Source organism: Lissotriton vulgaris, chromosome 11 (assembly GCF_964263255.1).
Source record: "Lissotriton vulgaris chromosome 11, aLisVul1.2, whole genome shotgun sequence".
Lineage (NCBI taxonomy): Eukaryota > Metazoa > Chordata > Amphibia > Caudata > Salamandridae > Lissotriton > Lissotriton vulgaris.
Window position 1 is genome coordinate 126,036,115 of NC_141699.1, and position 18,459 is coordinate 126,054,573.

Consider the following 18,459-nt stretch of genomic DNA (forward strand, 5'->3'; position numbering starts at 1 on the left):
TTTAAATTAGGATTCCAGAGACACCAAACATAACCCAGTTACCTTTTCCCATTTTGAAATTACACTTATAAAATGTAATAAGGTAATTCCATTGTTATTCTACTGGAGAGGGAGGCCCTTGCCATTGTGAAAAACACATTTATAAACTTAACTGTAAAATTTAAAAGCACATGTCCTTATTTTTAAATATACTGCACACTACTGTAGGCGCCATCCAGGGCCTACCTTAGGGGTGACGTATATGTATTAAAAAGGAGGTTTAGGGTCTGTCAAAAGGTTTATTTTGTCAGGTCGAAATGGCAGTTTAAACTATACACACAGCCTCTGCGATGGCAGGCCTGAGACATGTTTAAAGGGCTACTTAAGTGGGAGGCACAATCAGTGCTGCAGACCCACTAGTAGCATTTAATTTCCAGAGACTGTGCACATGTGGTGCCAGTTTACTAGGGACTTACAAGTAAATTAAATATGCCAATTCTGCCATGTTTTGAGAAGGGAGTACAAGCCCTTTAGCACTGGTTAGCAGTGGTAATGTGCACAGAATTCTAAGGCCAACAAAAATTAATTCAGCAAAAATGGAGGCGTGCAGGCAAAAATTCTGGGCATGGCATTTCAAAAGGGGGCAAGTCCATCTCTACCTATCTGCTTCTGTAAGCAAAATCAGATATCTAGCATTTGCAATTGTCTTAATCACTTGAGGAAAAAATAGGGCCTAAGGTAAGGGAATAGACATGTTTGTGTTGAAGCCATTGCATAATTTTTCTAGACAATTTACAATTTTTATTGCCTAAGAGAAAAACGTCAAAATATGTTTGTATAAAGCAATGTGAAATCACCGATGCAAAAGCATTGCCTCGACTTGGATAAATAGAACTTACTACATTTAACTATTTGGGGAAAGGTGAATTGCGCAAGAATAATGTCAGTCCAAGAATTTCATTTAAAGTACTGGTTGGTCCAATTAAAATTCCAGAATTATGTTGCAAAAATCTTGATGAGCAATTAACCAACTTCCCTTGACAACTGTTGTGTGATCCGTCCCGGCAGCATCTGATCAATCTTCCCGTTACCATGGCTTCTCAGGAACACCCTTCAGCGCTTCAAGGCCAAGCCATGCACTAAAATAGGTGAGGATACACTGCCAGCTCTGACAGTGGAATTCAACCTGGAACCACACCAGGGTTTTCAAAGAGACGGTGTGGCTGGGTTGGTCAGAAGGGGGTTGGAGGGTCAGATTGACGGTACAGCGGAAAGTGTGATGTATGTAACGTGCCTATTCAGTTGCCTGAAAATCAAGAAGAACAAAGTTAAACCTAAAATAGGTGAGGAATTTTCTGTCCCCATCTGTCCTGTGGCACTTCTGGTTACAGCCATTTTCCCACAATTGTTGACAAATTTTTCAGTAGCCTACAAGATGCTCATTGAGAAGAGTCCCCTGGTGCTGTTTGGTCTACTTGACCTCATTTTCAAAAGGAGATGTGTGAAGGACTAAGTGGCAATTCAGAGATGCCACTCTGAGAATACTTGTGATATATTTTTGCACTGCAATGTATTTTAAACTGCTGAATTTTCCTTGGATTTCCAATAATCCATGCTTTAATTTGTCCTCTCAGTTAAGTCTCAAGAAGTACCTAAGGCCTGAAGTAAGATGAAGTAAGTGCAAAGTTGTGAACAAATGGCTAAGTTAGTGACCAGTATTTAAAATGAATTTTCACCGCAGTTAAAGTCATTGATGTGATCACGGTAAAAACCTCAAAATGAACAGTCGAGTTTCCTGTGTCTAGCTTGCAGGCTGATAGCCACCAGAGAAAGGTTGTTCTAGAGAGCCTCCGGTAAAGAGTTTTATGTTTGTTTGGGACAACCTGGCTGATAACCTATCAAACACGGTGTGGACCTGCCATCCCACTCCGCCAGGTTACACGGAGATGGGCAAAGAAACGCTGCACCGGCCACCCACATTGAGACAGGCCTGAGTGACACAAATCTTCAGAATTGTGAAATACCGAAGAGAAACAGGAGCATTTCAGCTGTTTCACATGGTTCTCCCTTGTCAGAAAACCACGAAACACACAAACTACATAACCTGACCAAAAACTCCTTGGTTCATGGTTTGCAACGGGGTTGCTGGCTGCCTTCTACTTTTTCCCCATCCACGGCAGGTGGACGCAAACCAGCAAGGTTCTGCAGATTTACCGCAGGGTCAACTTCAGCTTACTGTGGAATGGGGAAAAAAATTAGCCAAGTCCATTTGAGAATCTCTAATCCATCCATCGTAATGGTGCTTCTGGCCGGTCAAAGTTGTTGTGCTATGTTGCACCTGGGGGAGAGCGCAGCACAGAATCATATGGACTAAATATGGCAGGTGCTCTCTTCCCCTACATGGGTGCCCTTAAGACAGTCTTGTGCCACGCACATATCCTTGCATACCCTGGTAACATAGCACAAAAGTGTGTGAATGCTGTTTTGCATAGGTTTTGTGCTTCATGTCCTTCCAGTACAAATTCCTATGCAGAGGCCATTTTTTTGCATATCACACATTGGATGTCTGCTGTACAGTGAAGTTAAATGTTTTAAGAAATGAAAACTGCCTGGTTAAAGGAGCTGTTATTTTTTGGCTCAAAGGCAGGTCTCACAATCTCTGTAGATCTGGCTTTGTATCAAAATCAAAGATGGTAGCGATGGAACGCTCAAGTACCACCCATGGATGGAATGCCTCCTCGATGAAAAGTAGCAAAAAGTACTATTTGAATTACATTAAGAGCAACTTGCAACTTTCTTTTCTCGAAAGTAAATACTTTTTCAAGGCCTTGCGCAGCATTGCCTAACACCTTGCATGACTTTGTATCTACTCTGGGGCATATTTACAAGGGGATTGTGCCACCGGAGTGTCACTTTTTATGATGGTGGCCTAATGCCCTGCTCCATATTTACAATGCAGTGCTCAGCTACTTTGCCTGGCTTAACTCTGCATTGTAAATATTGTACCCTATCAAGCAGTTTTCTGTGTCAAAGAGGCTTGCAATGGGTGTTACTGTGGGCATTCCACGTCAAGCCACATTGCTTTTTGACGCTGCCCCAGACTTACAAGGATCTGTATATCTGAGGCACAATGCCATTAAAAAGCAGGCTTTAGAGGGGTGCTACGAGGAGAAATACTTTTATTTCTTCTCGTTTTTATCTCTTTTTATGTGTGTGGCATTCTGCAGCACACATAGAAGGAGCAAGACACCTTTAACACCTTCGCTGCGGCGGCTATTCCGCCGCAGCGCTAACGGTCGCGGGGGGGGCGCGGCTCACCTGCGCGGGTGACAGAACCGTTCCCGTCACGGCTCGCGGGTGAGCTGTGCTTGTGACGGAACGGTTCCGTCACGGCCCCGCCCATTTTATGAACCGCGCAGGCGCAAAATCAGTGCCGCGCAGGCGCGGCGAGTGGGCCGCGACGGAACCGTTCCGTCATGAGCACAGCCCACCCGAGGGGCGTGATGGAACGGTTCCGTCAATAGCGCCGAAAGGGTTAAAGATTGGATATGTGCAGGAGGGTGTCCGTTCCTGCACATAAACAATCATCCCTGCAATGGCGCAAGGGTGTCTGCATTGGCGCTTGGCAGCTCTTTATCGCTGGCATAAGAAAAAAACGCAGGGGTGAACTGTATCCTTGTGAATACGGTGCATCCCTGCGTTTTTTAAATAACACAGCATGGTGCTTCTAACTTGCTTGCAGCGCCGCGTTATTTCTTCGTAAACATGCCCCACAATGTCTGTCTAAATCTGCCCCGTTGTTTTAGACTGGGAACTGTGTTGAATTTACATAATAATGAAAGAGGAAACAAGCATTATTATAAAGATTTATATGGTATAGATTGTCAAGTTGTCAGAGCAAAGATTGTGTAAACTATGAAGCATCCTTGATTAGATTTCTTAAATAATCGAAAAAGAATCAGCCTTCAAATAAAAATGAATATTTGTTAATAGTATGGAGTAGTATCCTTATTCGGGATAACATGGAACAATGAAATGGGAATTTTGAAATCAGGAGAGAAATTATAAAATTGAGGATGCGTGTGGCTTGGTTTCATGGGGAGTCACGTGCTAAGATGAAAGCGGGGTGTCAAGTGTCAACTCTCTGCTACTGCGAGTAACATTACTGGCCTCTGATGCAGTGATCTACTGTAATTGACTTATTTGTTATTGTTTTTCTTCCCGCTTTCTGCATGGAACCGAAATGGATTTTCTGGAATGACAAAATATATAAGATTGTATGTATATATATGCATGTGAGAGCAGGTCATGGCAGCGGAGCAGGAAACCTACACGCTAAGCTTGTCTCTAGTCCTGTGTCCCATGAATGTACACATTCTTAGGAATCGCAGGCAGAGACCCCGCTACATTACTTTTTGGGTTGCAATGTTTACAACCCGTGTCTCACTAACCAATATAACCTTGCAACGCAGTCCCAGCCTGCCTGCCGGATCATGTGTCGCTGAGGTGACACTCCTGGAGACCGCGCTGTCGCAGGTTTTCATGTCACAGATCAGAAACGCACTCTGGAGGGTGCCAGGATTCAGGAATCTTTGCAATTGGAGACTTCCTGGCTGGGGTCCAAAGCTTTAAGGTATCATTTTGTTTCTGGAATGCACACATGCAGGGCCCATGAGAACTGGCCGGTTGCTGATGAGAAGAGACCTTTAGAATTTTCAGGATTGATGATTTGGATGCAAAAAAGAGAAACTGACTTAATTTCCAGGCAGTTCAGTAACTCAGGGGCATATTACCAACGAATAGCGATATTTATCGCTAACTATGCTTAGCGACGATTTTTTTTATCGCTTAGCGTCGCCGAAAACTATCGCTGAGATAACGTGCTATTAGCTACGTTTATCTCCAAAGCGATAATTTTTCCGGCGATAGCGTGAATATCGCTGAGAATACAGCGATATTCACGCATTAGCGACTAGGGGGCATATTACCAAGCAATAGCGATAATTATCGCTATTGCTTGGTTAGAGACAAAAATTTACCGCTGAACTGCAGCGATTTTTATCGCAGATAAACCTTGGTATTACCAAGGTTTATCGCTAATGCGATAAAAATCGGCCGCAATGCATGAATATCGCTGAAAAGTCAGCGATATTCATGCATTACCGAGCTAATGCTCTTAGCCATGTTATCGACCTCCCATTGGATAACATGGCTAAGAACTGCTCAGGAGATATTCGCGCTTAGTGCGAATATCTCCAAAAGTTGGTAATAGGAGATAGCGATGTTAGAGACTGTTTCCAGTCGCTAACATCTTGGCACGCCCACTTTGCATGTCATTAGTGATAAATATCACTGACATGCAAAGTGGGGCCCAAGATTGTCGCTATCTCCTACTAGCTGTTGCTAAATGGTGTTAGCGACAGCTAGGTAATAGGGAGATAATTTTATCTCCGCTTTCTTGGCTTTTAAAGCCAAAAAAGCGGAGATAAACCCCCTTGATAATATGCCCCTAAATGTTCTTAGCCATGTTATCCACCTCCCATTGGATAACATGGCTAAGAACTGGTCTGGGCAGGTGTTAGTTTTTGGCAATATTTGCGCTTAGAGCGAATATTGCCATTGCTAAGCCTGCCTTGCTAAAAGGCGTTAGCGACGTTAGAGACTGCTTTCAGTCGCTAACGGGTTGGGAACGCCCACTTTGCATGTCATTAGTGATAATTATCGCTAACATGCAAAGCGGGCCCCAAACCGCTCGCTATCGCCTACAAGCTGTCGCTAACTGCTGTTAGCGACAGCTTGCTATAGTTGCGATAGAACTTTCGCCGCTTAGCGTCTGAAAACGGCTGCTAAAGCGGCGAAAATTGCCTATCGACCCCTTGATAATATGGCCCTATATTCCTCTGTACTACTCAATTCTAGAGACATGCTCAATTTTGTTTGGTTTGGTGCAGGGAATTAACCCAATCATGTGCAGGCCCTGCAGCGCAGGGGGCCCCCAACCCTTCCTGTGGGCCCTAGTCAGACCAAGGACAATAACAATCTATGAGATATGGGAGACTGAAAGGGTTCTCATCACATTCTGCAGGGGGGCTCCATGCTTTCTGTGTTATGCCACTGGATTGCCGCTTACACCAAAACAGATTAACAGTCACTTTACTTCTTTCAGTCTCTCTAGTCTATTGAAGGGACCTCTCATCTTACAAATGTGGTTGGGAGGGTGTCTGGATACCAGGCCTCGTGTTTGTGCATGTCTATGGGAGGATTGTACTATTGAATATCAAGAAAATGAATATCTTGATACAAGAATATTGTGGACAAAATATTGAAAGGTTAGTGCAAATAGGGAAGTATACGTTTACTATTCCTAACTCCACATCTACGTACCTTGAAGATATATATACCATCAAGGTACATGTATGTGGAGTTATTGTGACAATAAAGACCACAGTGTGGCACCTTATCTACTAAGTAATTATCTTTTTCACTCAACTTATTCAAGTTTTCTTGGTCTAGAAAGTCCAGATTGACGCAGCGGTGCATGGTAACATGCTGTTTTGAAATGGCTGGGCTTTTCTCAGAGGGGACCCTCATACATGCCCTCCTATGCAGTTTTACAGCACAAACGTACAAACGACTCCTCAGCCTACATGGACCTGGTTCAGTGACGCAGTTTCATCCAGCTTTGCAGCACTGCATCGAGCAGGTGAGAACAAACAGCCCAGAGCCATATCTACTGGGACTGGTCTGCTGATGCTGTCGTCCATGGTGCCAGCATGTAAACAAGGCTGCCTTTCACAATGCACAGGTTGGCACCTTGGTGCAGAGGTGAGAGAGAGCTGTCTGGCATAGGATTTGTATGTGAAGAATACCTTTCTAGTACAAATTCATATGCACAGATAAACTCAGACATGTCCCATTCATTGGATGGGTGCTGTGCATGGCAGCACACATTCAATGTGTCTGCTTTTGGAGACATGAAAACATTTCCCCTTGTTCATGCCTGCTTCATGTAGGTGGCCGTTTGTTGATGTATAGCCCAGTGTAACTATCTTAGTAGACTGGATTTTGCATGAAATCCTGTGAGTGTTGGTGCTGATCTGATGCAGCCATGCCCCTTCGATACCCGCTGGATGCAGAACCATGCGAAGAAACATAAAGATGTATTTGTGCCGAGAAAAGGGCAGTTTTGCAGTACAAAGCGCAGTTAGTTGCTTGGAAATAGGTAGCATCTGCTGCTTTGAGTTCCTGGCCTCAGTATTTGCATTACTTTGTGCTGGTGCAAAGCCTTAGTAAATTGATGCCTAAAACTCGTATACCCATAAGACATGTTCCACACAGAGGGTGGATGCCACTATGAGAGAAAAAAAGGGACTGCAGGCATGAGACATGGGGATAGATGACGTCTGCCGAACTCCACTCCCTGTCGCCAAAGATGGCCAACTCTTTCCGAGTTGTATATTAGACCATTGAAGTCCGCCCTGCTGGGCACTCCCTTTACTCTCTAATGCGAGGGATCTCCCCTGCAATCTGGAAGCTCGCCTGTTACCAACATTGTACCCAATGAGCCATGACGGGGCCGTCTGAACAGCATTATAGGCCCCCCGGGCAAAGCAGTGCACTGGGCCCCGCCTGCGCAACCACTCACAGGAATAAAAATGTTAAACGGAAAATTGGTGTTCAATTCTGGTCTGCATGGAGCCCCTATCCTCGTGGGGCCACGGGCATTTCCCAGCATGCCCATGCGTTAAGACGGCACTGAGCCACGAGGCGGGCAACCTCATTGTAAGTGTGCTGAGGTCTGCAGAGTGGAAGGGCAGGTGCCCTGGATGTTTTCTGTTCATAAAATACGAGCAAGCAAGAGAGGACCAAGGTGACTGTGGCCCCCACGGATAGAAAGCTGAATAAGGCTTCTTTATCTAGAATCCAAAAAGAAGAATTGATGATGGGCAGAAGGAAAGGTTGTTTTAAAATCTGTGTTTCATTCTCCCAGAGAAATAAGCAGACCTCCATTTGTGAATGGGTAAATTCTGGTATGATAGAAGCAGTGTTGTGTAATGTGGTTTTAGGGGGGGGGGGGGTATCAGTGGAATGACATTAGCCCCCCCCCCTAGCCCCACGGTGCCATGAGATCCAGGAGCCCCCCCCCCCCCCCCCCCCGCACTGTGCAGGGGCGGCAGGCCCCTGGCCTGAGAGCGCCTGACTGGGTCCAGGGGAGCCTCCATGTACTTGTTAGTGACACATCAGTCCCTCAAAATGTTCTGTTTACCAAACCTGTCACTCACACACTCACTCTCAATTCGTGTCCTGTTTGGGGTGAACCCTAACCTGATTCTGCTGTGAGTACTCCTCTGCCACCGGTTCTGCAGTCTTGAAACCCAACAGAGTGCAGCATTAACAGCAGGTCTTTCTGTAAACTAATATTTTAGGCACTCTGGGTTCAATGGGCTGCCCTTTAGTAACAGAAGGGAGCAACTGCAGCACAGGAAGTGCTAAGGTTTTTGATATGCATTTCAATACTGGGGAGCCAGGGGGCCCTCTCAGAAGTGCCACAGCCATCTTGCAATGCCTTCTGGGAGGGGGTGAGGGCTGTCAGACCACCAGATTTATGGCATTGAACGTACAGACTAAGGCTCCCCCTCTTGACTGAGTGAGCCCAGTCCCACTCAAATAACGTACTCATGAACTTTCATCACATACCCTTTACTGTCCTGCTTTTGTTCTGGTGATCTGCATGCTTGCAGTGTTCAGGGTGCTCTAGAGCATCTGTAAGGCTATAGAGCACCTGGCGGCAGCCCACTGTTGTCCTCCGCTAACCAACAAACGATGGTGGGGTTCACATTCGACTTCAATGCATTGCTATTAAACAATTAACCAGCCACAAATCTAGCTTCATGAAGCTGCAGTGGGACCTGTTTGTCCTTGTCCTATTCATTACCCCGAGGTGACATACCTTTGAGTGCCATAGTCCTTTCTTGACAGGTAATTTCATGGCGCCCACTGAATTTGAGCATGCATTCAATCCTAGGCACGCCCATACCATATGGTAACAATCTTCAATGAATTCCTGACATCCAGAACAGGACTAAAAATGTGGAAGTTCAGGGGTGTAAGCCTCAGTCATGCCTGTTATTGTGAGGCACCGGTCCCCGCTTTAGTTTGCTACTCTCTGCACTAAGGGCATGCCCCTCCTATGTGTCTTGTGTCCCGACAGCTATGCCGCTAAGTCAACTCCTCTTAGCTCTAGCTGGAGAGTTTGCCCCTCCATATGAGGTGAGTGGTGGTGGTCGAGTCAGATGGTCAAGTTGAAGTTGTGATACTAGGTAACACAGTTCAAAGTCCGGCCCTCTCCGCCTCTCCCTCCTTCATGTTATGTTAAGTTATCGAATTTGTAAAGTGCATGGCTGCCCCAGCAACGGGGCCTGTCAGCGCTGATTCCTCAATGGACATTCTCAGAATTTGCAACAACCCAGGCTCCTCATAAAATCTGCTAGCATTACGTTTCATTCTCAGAAAATTGCTGCCAGCAAGGATATGCAAAGTAGTACAAGAGTTGTGGCAATGCAACCATTTTTGTTGGTAGTTTTTCCTGGAAGTGTTGTGCTGCTATGTACGTAGTTGTTGACTGCCCTAATTTTATCTACAGCTCTCTTTTACTTCCTAGCTAGCTTCACGTTTCAAATACCAACATCAAAGGATGCACAAGAAAGAAATCCAATTACAGTAGAAGTTACACTAGATTGTTTGACATCTGAAACATATTTAAGTCTACACAAAGTTGCATCAGAGCCTGGAATAGTTGCTTGGGACATTTCACCCCAGACACAGGTTCATGCTGCTGTGCAACCCTACCACTGCAATCAGCAGCATCAGTAAATTCTACTATACTGTTTCCTAGCACACCGCAGCAAGACACCATTACACGGCAATTGGTAAAAATGATTTTACTTGACGTGATGCACAATGACAGCCATAGCAGTTCTTTCTTTTTTTTTTTCCAAAACCTTTATTGTATCTTACAGTTTCACACAGCTTTTGGCCTACAACCCATGGGGCCGGCCGCAATCTTGTTTCGGCAGTTGTGTATCAACAGGTTAAAGCCTCAAACTGGTTGTCATGTTCTGGAGTTGACAATTTCGCAATAAATTGAAGGCACATAATTCACAATAGTTTGCTGATCTATATAGGTTTGGTTTTCTATTTTGTAACAAAAACAACGTAAAACACAAAGAAATCACATTGCGGTCATCAGTGATTAATTAGTTTCGCATTAGCTGAGTCTGTCGCGTTCCCACTGTGTATACCTACACTTACTCCCTTAGAGCCGGTCACAAATACAATACTGGGAATGAGTGTGCTCTCGTGTACGTGACTCTTCTAGGGCCCGCCCTTTTGTCCCTCTAATCCTTGTCATCTAGGTCCTTAGTTCCTCCCCGTGTCCCGTGGCCACCCCTCCCCTGTTTCACCTTTAGAGTACATTAGTCATCCTCCCCCTCCTCCTCTGATGTTGCTGGGTCTTCCTCCGATAGGGCCTCACAGATCTCCCCTCTGTACACATTCCATGGGGTCCAAATGTTATTCCATTTCCCTGGGCATGCCCGGCTAGTGTATACCGCCCTTTCTGTTATCATCACCCTGTCCATGTTCATGCACCATTGTGTTTTTGTTGGTACTTCCACCGCCCCCCAGCGCTGCGCAATGTCCTGTTTGGCTATTATCATGCCAAAAGTGACCCAAAGTTGGCCATGTCTGGACAGATCGTTGGGTCCCCACACATTCAGCAGGCACTTTCGTGGCTCGGGGACCAGGAGGTCTCCAAGGTCTGTGATATTGTGCGCATTATTTGCCTCCAGTATTCCTGGATACGCTGGCAATCCTATATTGTGTGGAAGAACGTACCCTCCTCCCCACAACCGCGAAGACAGTAGGGATGCTGTGCTCTGTGTATGCGATGTAGCATCGATCTTGTATAGTATACTCTTTGTAAAACTTTAAGCTGTACGAGCCTTAATTTTGTAGAGATGCCAACTTCTTTTGGTGACGCCAGTGCGTCATTCCATTCGTGTTCATCCATAGCATCTATGTCACCCTCCCATTTGTCTTTCAATTTAAGTATTGGGTCCGGCAAGTTGTTAATTAACTTGCGGTATGTAAGTTACATCGCTCGTTCAATCATAAAATCTGTGAGGAGGCGATCCTCAAGTGGGGAAGATTCCGGCACCCCCGCTTCAGGGGAGATGGCCGTGAGTAGTGCGTGGCATATCTGAACGTAGCGGTATGACTCCCGTGCCCCCAGGTCGTACTGTTCCCTCAATCGGTCAAATGGAATTACCTCTCCTTTTTTCCATAGGTCTCCCACCGTAGATATTCCTATAGTGTCCCAATGAGAGAAGCCCTTACTGTGCCTCAGGTTTCCCAGGGCCCGAGAGTCCCACAATGATGTGAGCTTGGTTATTTTTCCTTTCCAACCTAGCACCGCTAGCGCTGTATGCCATAGCACTGCGGTAAGTCTCGTGGGTCCCACCAACTTGCGCACCTCTCGCTGGTCATAGAGTGGGGCCAGCAGACTATTTGTGCCGAGTTGCACCCTGTCTGCCTAGAATGCTGAGTCATTTTGTGGAGCATGAATCCATTGATTTATGGGTTTCAAGTGCGCTGCCCAATAATACAGTTTTAGATTCGGCAGCGTGATTCCCCCGTCAAACCATCCCCTGTGCATTTTGGCCTGTGCGATGCGTGCCGGGCGGTTACCCCATAAAAGATTAGACACCACTGCCGCTACTTTCCTGAAGTACCCTGGTGCCACCGGGTATGGTGTGTTCTCAAGTACGTATGAAAAACGGGGCAGGGACATCATTTCATAAAGTGCCGCTTTACCCAGCATCGTTAGGGGCAACCCCGCCCAGAATTTAACGTCCTGCTTAAGCTGCTTCATGGGGGCACCAGATTTTTTGCATAAATTCCATTGGGTCCCTTGTAGCATGGATGCCCAAATACTTAAAGGAAGAACCGGCTGCCCTTAAGGGGCATTCCGCGCACAATGCCGGGACCGGGCCCCGCAGAACATACATCTCCGATTTAGTCCAGTTCAGCATGTATCCCGAGACCTTGCCATGTTCATCACAAAGAGTCAGGAGCGCCGGAACTCCACGTTCTTGATCCGTTAGGTACACCAGCATGTCGTCCGCGTATAGGGAGAGGCGGTCTTCCCAGCCCTCCGTCCAGTGTATTCCCTTCAGTAGCGGTGTCGTTCGTATCAAGGTTGCCAAGGGTTCTGAAGCGATTGCAAAGAGTAATGGTGACAGGGGGCATCCTTGACGGGTGCCTCTCCCCAAAGGGAATGTTCGTGAAATGTGACCATTTGCTACCACATGTGCAACCGGTTTAGTGTACAGTAGCCTGACCCATGCTATAAACTTTGAGTCGATACCAAGACATGCCAGGACCTCGAACAGATAGTTCCATTCCACTAGGTCCAAAGCCATCTTTGCATCTAGAGCCAGTATTACTGCTTGTTCGGGGATCGATTCCGCCTTTGCCAACACCCCTTGCACCCGGCGCAAATTCAGCGCAGTGTTTCTGTGAGGCATAAACCCGGATTGGTCGGGATGTATGAGGTCGGGTAGATGCGCCATCATTCGAGTAGCTAGGAATTTTGGCCAAGATTTTAACTTCTGCATTAAGCAGGGAGATAGGGCGGTATGAGGAGCAATCCTCTGGCGGTTTCCAAAGTTTGGGGATTGCTACTATGGTAGCTATTCTCTGATCCAGTGGAAGTTCGCCTTTCTCCAGACATTCCTTATACATAGCTAGTAAGTGTTTACTACCTGGTCTGGTACCACTCTGGTACCACTCTATTGGGATGCCATTTGGTCCGAGCGCCTTGCCGGGCTTCAGTGCTCGTATAGCCATATGTATCTCTTCCATAGTTATGTCAGCTTCTAACTCAGCTGATGCCTCTGGCTGCAGCGTCGGAGTCCTGATCGGTTCTAGAGCAGCCCTGGCCATTTCAGCTGATACCTCCCTTTCTGGGGTGTAAACCTCTTCGAAGTGGACTGCGAGTGCCTCCACTATTTGTTCAGGGCTTGTGTGAACTACTCCTAGTCTTGCTGGATACCTCTGGAGCTCCCCCCCTTCTTATCTAGCCAGGCCAGCATCTTACCCGCCTTATCCCCTACATCATAAATCCTGTTCTGTGTGTCGGTTATTTGCCCCTTCACTTGATGTCGCACATGTTCTGTGTACAATTGTTGTTGGAGGTGTAGTGCGTGGGACGTGTCAGGCGTGGGGTGTGTCTCTTGTGTTGTTGTTGTGTCTCGCAAAGCCAATTCTAGCCTAGCCAGATCGGTTGCTTTTTCCCTTTTGTAGCCCGTGATCGAATTAATGGCTTGTCCCCTTAACACCGCCTTATATATGCTTCCCATAAAATCTCCGAGGATCGCATCGAGGCGACATTTTCCGTGAAGTACTGTGTTGTCGCCGTTCTGAGTGCCTTCCTGACCTTAGGGACCTTAAGATATGCGGCTTGTATGGGATAGATTCTTTTACGAGATTTCTCTTGGGTGGAGACTGTTAGGGTGATTGGAGAGTGGTCTGATATACCTCTAGGGTGGATGTCTATGGTGTCTACGTGTTGTATGCCATCGCCCAGCGCTAGGAAATAATCGATTCTCGACAAACTATTATGGATAGTGGAGTGGAAGGTGTATTGTCTCTCTTGAGGGTGAGCATGGCACCATATATCGATTAGACCCATAGGCGTCAAGAATCGTTGGAAGCGGGAGGGTCCCCCAGTCGGGGGCGTCGCCGGGAATTTGTCGAACTGTGCATCTATTGTGGCATTAAAATCTCCCCCAAGAATAACATCTCCCTCAGGAAGGGTCAGGAGAAATTCACCTAATGCTGGAAGTTTCACAGAGTGAAGCGCCGGGGGGATGTACACCGAGACCACGTTGACGAGCCGCCCCTCCCATTGTCCTTGCAGGGCCGCAAAGCATCCCTGTCCATCAGTCTTGGTGCTCAGTGGAATGAATTGTGAGGACTTCTTGATTAAAATGCCAGTACCCCGAGAACCTGAAGTGAACTCTGAAAGCACTATCATTTTGTATCCTCTCCTGTCTAGAGCCTTGGACGCTCCCCCGTTAAGTGTGTCTCTTGCAAGAGTGCTAGGACTGGCCTCTGTCTCTTCAGTGCGGTTAATACTAGGCCGCGTTTCACCTTATCTCCCAGACCTCTCACATTCCATGTCAGAATTCGTAGGGGTGCGCCTTGTGATTTTGACTCGTCCCCCTCCGCACTACGTATCAGGCCGTCGGCCATATCTAGTCATGTATTTGCATGTGTGCCTATCGTGGCTTGTGGCCCAGACTCTTTGTTTCTTCCTGTCAGCTAAGCAACGGAGATGGAAAACTTCATATCTCGACCTTACATGTGGATTTCTAACAAATACTAAACAATCCCCCCTCTCCTCCCCTCCCTGCTTCCCTGCTTAACGGACCTTCAACTGCCCGCCTCCCCAACTGAGCAGAGCGCTTAACCCATCCCAAAACCAGAGTACTTGCGTGTTGGGGGAGAGCGTCTCCCCAGGCAGGCGGCATCCCTGCACTCTTCAGGGTTACCCAGGCCAGCGTCCAACCGCGACCCTTAAGCATTTAGTTTAGGCAAAAGAAGTCAGCGTCCAGTGTTGCACTAGGGGCTTCGAGTTATTCTCCTCCGTCGGCCTCGGTTAGTTCTTGTGTCGGTGACTTGCCCGCGCCTCCTCTGCCTGATGTTTGTGACCCAGTCCGACTGTCATCGTGGTGTCCATGGTTTGTTCTATGCGTTCTGCGTGGAGGTCCCGCGGTGCGCCATCCCTCGAGCCAGTCCCTGGCTGCCTCTGGGGTATCAAAGAACCAGACCTTTTTGTCAGCGACCACCCGAAGCCGGGCCGGGAACAACATTGAGTAGGGCAGCTCTTGTTCTCGCAACGTCCTTTTCACTTCCAGGAATGTCCTCCTTCTCCACGAGACCTCCGCCGTGTAGTCCGGGAAAAAGGATACTTTGGAGTTCTGGATTTGGATGGCCGGCGCCACTCTGGCCGCCTGCAAGAAGGCGTCTCGGTCGCGAAAGTTAAAGAGTCTCGCTAGAATTGGCCTCGGTGGGACCCTGGTTTCGGCTTTTCTCCTGGTACTCTGTGGGCCCTTTCCACCTAGAAGAAGTGCGAGAGTCCCTTGGGATTAAGCTGGTTTTTAATCAAGTGTTCCACATAGAGGTCCATAGCACCTGTAGCTTCCGTCTCCGGAACTCCTAGTATTCGGACGTTGTTCCTCTGGGAGCGTCCTTCCTGGTCGTCCAGCTTCTCCCTGAGCGATTTGTTATCAGCTTGCATTTTCTCCATTTCCACTTGCAGCTCCGACACATCCTCCACTAATGATTTGGTCACAACTTCAACTTGTTTCACCCTTTCATTCATCTTTTGGAGATCCGCGCGTATAAGGGTTACCTCTGTTGCCGTTGCCCCCACTGTCGCTTGCACCTGGGCCAGGGAGTTCAGCACGTCATCCAGGGTGGCTTTTTTTGTCCCTTCGCCCTTCCACCGTTTTCCCAAAGGACTTGCGTTGTTCCGTCAGGGGGGATTCTGCTTGTCATATGCGAATTTGTCAAGCTTGGCTTGTGTGGAATTATGTTTAGACCCTCTGCCTGCCATGGTTACGAACCAGGGCCCTTATTTATGAGGCCTTCCGTCAGTTTTGCGCCGCCGATGCGTCACTTTTTGTGACGCACCAGCGGCGTACAAAATGCGCCTTGTTGCGCCATATTTAAAAAGTGACGCATCTAGGTAGATGCGTCACTTTTTAAACCCCTGCGCCACATTATACCTGCGTCAGGTATAATGTATGCAAAGGGGGCGTTCCCCCGCAAAAAGCCTTGTAATAGTGACGCAGTGAAATCTATGAGATTTCACTGCGTCACTTTTAGGATGCTGTTGCGTCAAAATCTTGCGCCTGCCTCACAGCAGGCGTAAGACTGATGCAAGCCCTTTCACATAGGGCTTTCCCCATGTGAAAGGACGCATTGCTGGAGTTGCGTCACTTTTATGACACACTCCAGCAATGCGTCACTTTTGCGCTTACAGATGCGTCAGAAATACTGATGTATCTGTAAGTCCTTGCGACATGATGCGTCATACATTAAATATGACGCATCATTGGTGTCGCAAGGAGTGCGCAGTGAAAAGTGACGCATCGCTGTGTTCACGCAGCGATGCGTCACTTTTTATAAATGAGGCCCCAGGAATCTTCTCACCACTGAGCAGTGTGTCGCACGTTTTAGAGTGGGGGTTGGTTATACACTCCTCTCATTTGAGTCCTGTTTTGCTGTATGATTTTCGTGCGCCCGTTCCTACTGTTGCTGGAGTGTGTAGGCACGCTGCGTTTCGCTGGTCCTTATGTCCGTCGTATGCACTATCAGACCTGGCTTGCGCTCTAGTACACTGCCGAGTGTTGCCCCAACTGCACTGAGTGGGGGGTCGCCAAGCACAGGTTGCGCTTCAGTTATCTGGATGTTTGCTTTGCCCAGGTTATATTGAATGGGCGTTATGGTCAGGTGCTCAGCAGGGAGACTGCGCCACTTCCTCAGCCGCCGTGCTTATGTTTTCCACTCTTGTACACTTGCTAAGTCTTCAGCGCGGGTGTGCAGTGTCCGTTTTCCAAAAGACATTGTGCCCGGGATGGCGTAGCCTTGGAAAATGGCGGCTCCGTCACTCGCTTCTCGGCGTCCGTTTCTTTTCTTTGTTGCCGCTTCCCGCAGTGTTGCGCTGTAGCACGATGTCACTCACCGCTCGCGGATGGTCTGAGAGGGTCGCCAGGCTTACCACCGCCGTACTCGTTTTATCCTTCGCCTCGATCACTTCCGGTATGCGGTATCCGCTGGGGCCTCACTCCCGCCGGGGCACCGCTCCTACTACAGCCCGCTGCTCGCTGTCTGGCACTAGGCCCCTTTAGGTGCACCGTCTCCCCACCATTTCCCGGTGCGTCGCTGCTTCGAAACTTCTTCTCCGGTTTCCGCTCAGTCACTGGACCCGGGGCACCCCTTCCGAGTAAGTTATTGGGCGGATTGGCATGCGGATTGTTGCGGGATGCCGCCTTACGCCGGGAGCCTCTCTAGTTTGCTGCCGCCATTGTCGGCCGCTAGCCACGCCCCCCCCTAGCAGTTCTTTCTTGAGAATGACAAAAGATGCTAAGACTGCTCACACACAAAGTGATTCAATAATTGCATGTTAAGTTTTTAAAACCCTATGTTCCCGAATTAATACATCATTAAATTCCATATTGAAAATCATCACAGCTTCTACCACAAATCACATATCCAAGGCAGGCAAATCACATCTCAAATGCAGACAGGTAAAGCGCAAAGTTTAGGATACATGTTTGTGGATAGAATACAAAGAGAGGTCACCAGAGTCATCTAATTGTGATTGTATAAACCTTCCAAATGTATTAATAGATGTTCAAAAAAGTCACTCGATTTGGCTGTAAGGCGGCAGGGTCTCTGATCCTGACAGTTATGGAACTTGTAGGTCAAACACTGAAATCACGGTAAGAGCAACTCAACTTTTCATCTGTCCAAAGTGGATCAACTGATTGCCATTAAATGAGATAATACCTTAATTATTACAATGTGTAGAAGTGGCAAACTGCTGTATCAAGTGGTAAAGCAAAAACAAGTTATTATTAATCTTGAAATGCCTCCCCAAATGTAAATCTTTAACTGCTGAACATCATTAAAACACAAATAGTACATTATTATATTAAGTAAAATTAATACAAAATAATATATTTTATATATTGAAGAATTATAGTGAAAAGAAAACTGCAAGAGGTTTAAAAAATACAACACCAAACATTGCACCAATGCCAGACGCAGTTGAAATACCACCAAAGGAAAACTAAGTGGGTTGGAACGCCCTCAAATTCCAACCCCCAATAACCAAAGGAAAACTAACTGGGGTGGAGCACCATCAACTTCAAACCCACAATAACTACAGAGTAGGCTGCATACATGCAAAAGTATTTGATCACATTCACAAAATATGGTGCGCACCTAGATTCAACAACTAGGATCCGCTGACATGTGTGACCTTTTGCAACAGTGCACTTGGAAAATCAACAAGAATTGCAGATTCCCATTGGGACTGTTGTGAAAATCCAGGAAACTGTAACATTGAACGTACTCATCAGCATTAACAATGCTTGTTTCATGAATCTGAATTCTAGCAGCATCTGTTCTGACAATCGAAATCTACCTGCAAATCACCTTGTGTCAGATAATAATGTAACTGGACTGAAACTGCACCAGATTTCTATTGAAATGCAGTGAACATGCAGCAGGTAATCAATATGAATGTAAGTATATAGTGGAGTGGGATCCAACTGCATGAAAATGCTCAACATTTTGAAAGGTAGCATATCATAAACTGCACCAGAGGGAAATGTACACTACCAC

The 18,459-nt window shown here is 47.0% G+C and overlaps 1 protein-coding gene and 1 pseudogene across 1 annotated transcript in view; one reads left to right on the forward strand and one right to left on the reverse strand.

Annotated features, from left to right (window-relative positions):
• Positions 1 to 15,101, forward strand: part of LOC147679367 (uncharacterized) — a 54,565-nt pseudogene extending 39,464 nt beyond the window's left edge.
• Positions 1 to 18,459, reverse strand: part of TMEM233 (transmembrane protein 233) — a 200,576-nt gene that overhangs the window by 139,933 nt on the left and 42,184 nt on the right. The gene's annotated exons all lie outside the window — the stretch shown is intronic.